At 43.4% G+C, this 6,582-nt stretch overlaps 1 pseudogene; it reads left to right on the top strand.

Moving 5' to 3' along the window:
• The first annotated feature begins 3,148 nt into the window (after positions 1-3,148).
• Positions 3,149-6,336, top strand: Nup133-ps1 (nucleoporin 133, pseudogene 1; annotated as a pseudogene).
• The last annotated feature ends 246 nt before the right edge of the window (positions 6,337-6,582 follow it).

Below are 6,582 nucleotides of genomic sequence, written 5' to 3'. Positions count from 1 at the left end.
CTATCTCTCTCTCTCTCTCTCTCACACACACACACACACACACACACACATACACACACACACACACACACACACACACACACACACACACACACACACACATACATACACATTCCAACCAAACCAAACCAAACACATGTAAAAGGTGTGAACCATGGCCATGGGACCTGGGAACTGCAGGACAGAAGAGACTTGTCTTCTCCTTGGCATGTGACATGGTTCAGTTTCTCTGGAGAAACTTAGTGGTGTAGAGTTAAGAGTTGGAAGGACTTGTGATAGTGCTCCTTTGAAGCACCAGATCAGGTCCTCTGGACATTTTCCAACCAGTTCAGGAAACATTGTAAACTTAGCCAAGTATGTTTTGATGCTCATCAACTTCACCTTCACCTCAGGCAGCCACTGTCCCAAGGAACAGGATGGTGGAGATGCTGAAGAGTTTGTTTTGACTATATAGTCTCAAGGACATTCATCCGCTCCACCAGTTAGGGATTCTATTCCACGAGAACCTATACCAGGGACACGTGAGCCGGAGCCAAGTGACTGAATCAAAGCAAAGCACTGGAGACACTTGGGATGAGACAATTATTTTTGTTGTTGTTTGTTTTATTTTATTTGCTTTTAACTGCTCATTTAAATTTTATCAAAATTAAAAAATCTAATATACAGTTTGCCTCTGCTTTTTTTCCTATTGCCTCTCCCAATACCAACCCATTATACTTTTGTATAATTAAAGTGTCTAACAACATCTTTTCTCAGGAATGAACATTTGGTAGTGTAAGCAGAATGACTTACTTTGCTTCTACACTTCTCACTTCATTCTGTCTGGAATTATCCAGGCCTCAAAGAAAAAGCAGGGAGTCCTTAGAAGATCACAGGCAGATATATTTAGATAAACCCAAGCAATGTATAAATATGATATTCACAGAATTGAGTTCCAAAGAAGTAAAATGAATCTCTCACTCAGAGCGAGTCACCTCTAGCAAAAGTCAGGGGTTTCTTTTGTTATAAGTGACAAGGGAAATGAAAATGAATAAGTCAGATGAAAGGGCAAAAATTGAAACAGAGTAGTATCACAGGTTCTGAAAATGGAGCTATCCTTTGTGAAAGGGGACAATAAGGAATTTAAGCAAGAGAGAACCCTCAATAACAGAAATGAGATGCGACTTGTTAGAGAAGATCAAGGAGACCCACGTTTTCTCAGACCATGGTTATTTTTTTTCCTCTAACAAAGAGAAAGGTCATTCTTGAGGCATGAAGATATAGAGATAAATTGTTCACGACATAGTCCATTGTCAGAATCACAAGTGATGAAAAACGGGAAATAACCAGCAGCGATGAGCGGAGAGAGAACGTGCTAAATTCTGAGCCATGGTCATCAGGTGGGTGGATTGGACCTGGCTTAGAAACAGGGAGCTCCACGAGAAGGGACACGTCCTTACCTCAGCATCACACACAGAGGTCTTTGAGGAACCAAAAGAGAAGGCATTCTGACAGACAATATGTGTAGCATTTGAACCATAGCAGTGAAGTTTGAGGGAATCACTGGGGTGAAAGGGGTGGAGCTTAGCTCAAAGTTTAGCACACAACATACAAAACAACCCTGACTTTCTCTCAGAGGTTTCCTTATACCAGTGATTTGCAAGGTAGTAAGAAAGTCCATTCCTTCATACCTGTGAGCAAGTGTCAAGTGCGGGCTCCACCATCTCCATGAATTAGTGTTATAATTTCTTTATGGGGTTCTCAAGAATAGGACAAGGGTGGTGGTAACATCCAAAGCTTAAAGATAAAAATGAGAGGAAGGTCTTCTGCTCTGCTTTTCTCTAAATTTATATCAGGTATCACTGCCTGACACAGGAGACAATCTCTAAAAGCAACGTTTAATCTAAGCTTAAATGGCTATAAAACATTTGAGATAGTCTGTGCTGGGCTGTGTTTCTCATACAGAAAAGCCCACTCCTCCTGAGAGGATATGTTTATCTTTCGCCTAAGAAATTTTGATGTTGGAAATAAAAGGCTTCTTTCAAATGAAAATCATCTACTTTGATACCCGATTGTTAACTCGGCCGTATCAGATGGAATAAATTAAGTGTAAATTTAGGTCGTGTGATACCTTGGTTCTCTTTCTCCATTTTTCTTTGCTAATCTTCTAATATGCAGTTTAAAAAAAAAACAACACACTTTCAGTAACACCTATGGAAAGAAATGAATGACTGCGTTCCTGTTCCTTCACTATGCTGTCTTCATGACTGAGCTCCCCAAGAGCTGTTTGTTCTTTGTTCAGTTCTGTATCATGACAGACTGAACCTGGATGAAGTTTATGATGCCCTCTCTCTCCTTTTTGAGCCACTCACTTACTAGGGGAAAATGTCATTTTTGTCATATGCCTACCCATGTATATGTCTACTAGGTACCATTGGATATTTATAAACCCATAGTCACAAAGATGGCTCTGGTAAAACTCAGTAGGTCACAAAATAAAACACAAAGGTGAGAGTGGTGGTGCTGGTGCTGGTGCTGGTGCTGGTGTTACAGTAAGCAGCAAGCACCATGTACCTCTGTGTAACTGTGGAAGAAGAACCTAAATAATATTTGTGTGCTAAAAAACATTTTCCCTGAAACTGATAATCAACAGTTTCTATGCAAAACCTAATAATGAGAGAGAGAGAGAGAGAGAGAGAGAGAGAGGAAACACGTACACCCTGAGATTTTGAGTTAAAAAAATAAGCAACAAAACCAAAATACTTATGTTTATTTCCAAACAGTCTATCTAAAGAGTGTGAATGCCATTGCCTACACGATGGGGCTGATGATGACAATGGTGGTGGTGTTGGTGGTGGTGTTGGTGGTGGTGGTGATGATGATGATTAGCATGAGAGCCCAACTTAGAGGCCTGAGTTTTTATTATTAATTAATTTTTATTAACATTTCAAATGTTGTCCCCCTCCTCCTAGAGATAGCATAGTTGAACATGCATTTTACCTATATTAATGCTAATTATTATTATTATAGTAATGCTATGAGTAGAATGCTAATAGCCCTGAGTGTTTTATGTAAGAAGAAAGTATTTCTCTGGCTTGGAGAAATGGTTAAGTAGTTAAGAGCACTAGTTGGGCCCACGAGTGCAGCTTCTACCACGCTCTCTGTGGACATGTTTCCAGCTATTTCCTCTCCACTAACCCGGGGGGCCAGCTAGTAGATGGGTCCACTAGTCAGAATTGGGCTGCATCCACTCCTAGAGAGAGCAGGAGAGGTCGGTCTCTGGGGTTTGTGGTTAGCTCGAGTGTGCTGTTTTCACAGATAAGCCAGCGCAGCTCAGTGTGCTCTAGAGGAATGCCTACTCGGATATTCCCCCACCACCCCATATCAGAGTCTGTGAACTACAACATGAGAGTGTTTGGAACATCACTCCCTGTTAAGATCATGGAAGCCCTAATGATGGCTGAGGTTGATGATCACCCACATCGATAAAGGTGGGTGGGCCTGCCTGGTAAGTAAAGAGAAGCTCCTCCTTTGGAAGATTGCTATGTTGCCTGTCACTAAGTTATCTGCAAAGAACTCCAGCTGTTCCCTAGTGATTTCCACTGGAGCGATAACCTGGTTCCCCTGTCTTATGCTGCAACCTCAGGTGAAGTATATTCTGTTCAGGCTGTTTCTGTCATGGTTGCTGTCAAAGAGGGTCTATCCACTACTGACCCAGACTCACAAGGCAATACACCTACTCAGAAACATGTGTAGATTTGGGAGGAGAGAGAAGATGTGCAGGCTCCTGACAGCAGTGCAGGGAGGAAGTTTTATCCTGTCCCCTGTGGGGAGCCAGTCGATGCGACTGCTTCCTGAGAGCTCAGGAAAGATTCACCAGCATGTCCTGCCCCAGGGCTAAGGTGTGCTCTCAGAGATTGGCCAGAGAGTTTCATCTCTTTGGGGTTTCTGTCCCCTACTAGTGACCTCATGCTGACCAATGTTCTGTGGGATAGAGGAAGATCAAGATTTTACATTATGATGAGTTCAAACATCCCGAGATGGGAACTGGATGATTGACTCTTCAGAGAAGCAGATTCACAGTTGGGATATGCACAGAATCCTGAAGGAGAGAGAGTATCACCAATGCTATTTGTGGGTCTGACAGTAACTATGAATCTATTAAAAAGGGGTCAACATTCAACATTTACACTTGAAACAATAGTGTGATGGGCTTCCGATGTTGGTAGCAGCAGACATCCCCTGTCTTCTCTATTACTCTGTGATCACGGTGGAAGACAACAGTAACCAGATGTCACATGGTGTCATTCTAGAAGGGACTCGGTATAACCCACCTTTCCCGTCTGATGACCTGAGTACGTGTCTCTTGATGGTGCGGAATTTTTCAAGCCAGGTGACCTACCTTTCCACGGACAGTGCTGTCTTTGTGTGCTCCACAGGAACTGGGAAGGTTTTTCTCCCTCAGGATAAAATTGTCTTTGATATTCAAGTAGAATGCATTTGGGGGACTGACTCCCATGGTGCTGTTCCTATCCTTTTCTTTAGGAACAGAGGTCTGGTGTCTGTCACTCCAAGGGGAAATGTATCCCTTTTAGAGAAGAACTGGAAGAGTCTTTGTCCTCTTCAGTTGGTGGACAGGGTAGCAAGAGTATGTTTTTTTGAGATCACCACAAACAAACAAACAAACACCCCTGAAGCTGTAACTCATGAAGACAAGAGGAAACTCCTTAGAACTGCATTTCTACAGTACTGTAGGTAAGACTTGGGTGGCGCTCAGATGATGGGTGATGAGCTGTTTTCCTGTCAAACTGACTTGGAGTTGACTCAATTCAGCATGGACCGATAGATGACTACCCAACCTCAGACCCACACTGGGCAGAGTCTGTCTCCCAGGAGGCCCCGGGCTGAGCAACACCTCACTGATCATTCTGCACCAGCTGGACGACAAGATGAAAACTCACGACCTCTTGGCGGGCTTCCTTCACTGAGTCAGCTTGTTTAGATGTCTGGGTCCTTATTCAATCAGAGCAAGAGCCATGAACATGCAGAAAAGCTGTCAGCTGCCATCAAAAACCACCACTCTTGACTGCCAGACCTGGTGAACGCAGCTCTCCTGCTTGCCTTGAACAATAGGGAGTCCTAGGTCTCCCCCAAAACCCCTAGCCTGACTCCTGCTGATGTCTTCTTTCCAGAGGTGTCCCAGGTGGACATTATCGTTGAGTGCCTCGTGATGTTGCATTTGTGTCTCAGGAGTGGGCAGACCTGGCAATCAATGTCAAGACAGTCCTCAAGAACATGCTACAGGCTGCCCACTCATTACCATCTAAACAAAAGCTCTTTGCTTTGACTGCTTCCTGAACAGTTACGTTTCTCAGCTGGAGTCTCTAGAGAAATCCAGTGACCAATCTGGGAGTGGAATACCAGCAGAAACGATTGGAACTCCTCTCTCCCCTTCTCACACTAGGGCAGCACCTATGGGCACCTTCTCCAGAAGGGAAGTACTGTGACTTTGGTATCCTGACTCAGATGTATGAACAACCAGGTCTGACTCCAGAGCTGCATGACCCAGTTCGTGACCAGAAATTTTTCAGACTTTCTCTTTGTTGGTATCTGGACAAAGGAAAGTAGGGTAAATTGTTACCTCAACCTGTTTCTCAGCAAGGCCAGTTAGCAAATTTTTTGCAAGCCCATGAGCATCTCATCTGGTTACATGAAACTAATAGTCAAGAATCAGAAAAGGCTTGTACAACACTGCTGGGTTTTGGCAAATGTGGAAAGTTGTTACTTTGCAAAGGAAAGAAAAACCTTCTTGGTTTGAATAAACTGGCTGCATTAGCTTCAGACCCTCACAGGACACACTACAAGAGAAGACTGAAGCCATGGCTGAACAAGAGCCCTTCCTGCTACACCAGGAGGCCCCAACAGAGCATCTGCTGACAGAGAAAACTGAGTCTTAGCGCAATGCCTGCGTTGACTGCACCACAACTCATCAGTCTGTTGCATATTCGTGAAGAACACAGACGAGCCAATGAGTATGATTTCAGGAACGCCTTCGACTTACATTGATGAAGAAGAAGATAGGAGCATTGGTGACCTGAAGCTGGACATTCTGTGCAGATCACTGTGCTGAGATGACTGGTTTGGTTCAGATGGCAAAGATGATCCAATCAAGTGTCTTAACACAGTGTGTTTGTGAAGATCTTGCAGAAACTTATAAAAGATGGCCTCCGACTCAGGCAAGACATGCCAGAGGTGAAGGACCTGCTGCAGGCAGAGCTGGGAAGCCTCAAGTACAACTCTTACTTTGACTTTGTTCTAGAAGCAAATTATGAATATTATACCCAGGGACAGATGTGACATTTGTAGAAATGGTTGTTTCCAAAATTTGTATAAATATTTGTTTACAAAAAAATATCAAGGACATAAAACTTAATGAAGAAAAAAAGAAAGAACACTAGATGGTCTTGGACCCAGGTTCTGTTCTTGGCACCCACAGAGTGGCTCACAACCATTTATAACTCTATTTCCATGGCAAGACACACCCTCTTCTGAGTTCTTGTGAGCACCAGATATGAACACGCTGAACGTATACGCAAGCAGGCA

This window comes from Rattus norvegicus, chromosome 1 (genome assembly GCF_021556685.1).
Source record: "Rattus norvegicus strain SHRSP/BbbUtx chromosome 1, alternate assembly SHRSP_T2T, whole genome shotgun sequence".
NCBI classification, from domain to species: domain Eukaryota; kingdom Metazoa; phylum Chordata; class Mammalia; order Rodentia; family Muridae; genus Rattus; species Rattus norvegicus.
This window is presented reverse-complemented; position numbering and strand designations above follow the sequence as displayed.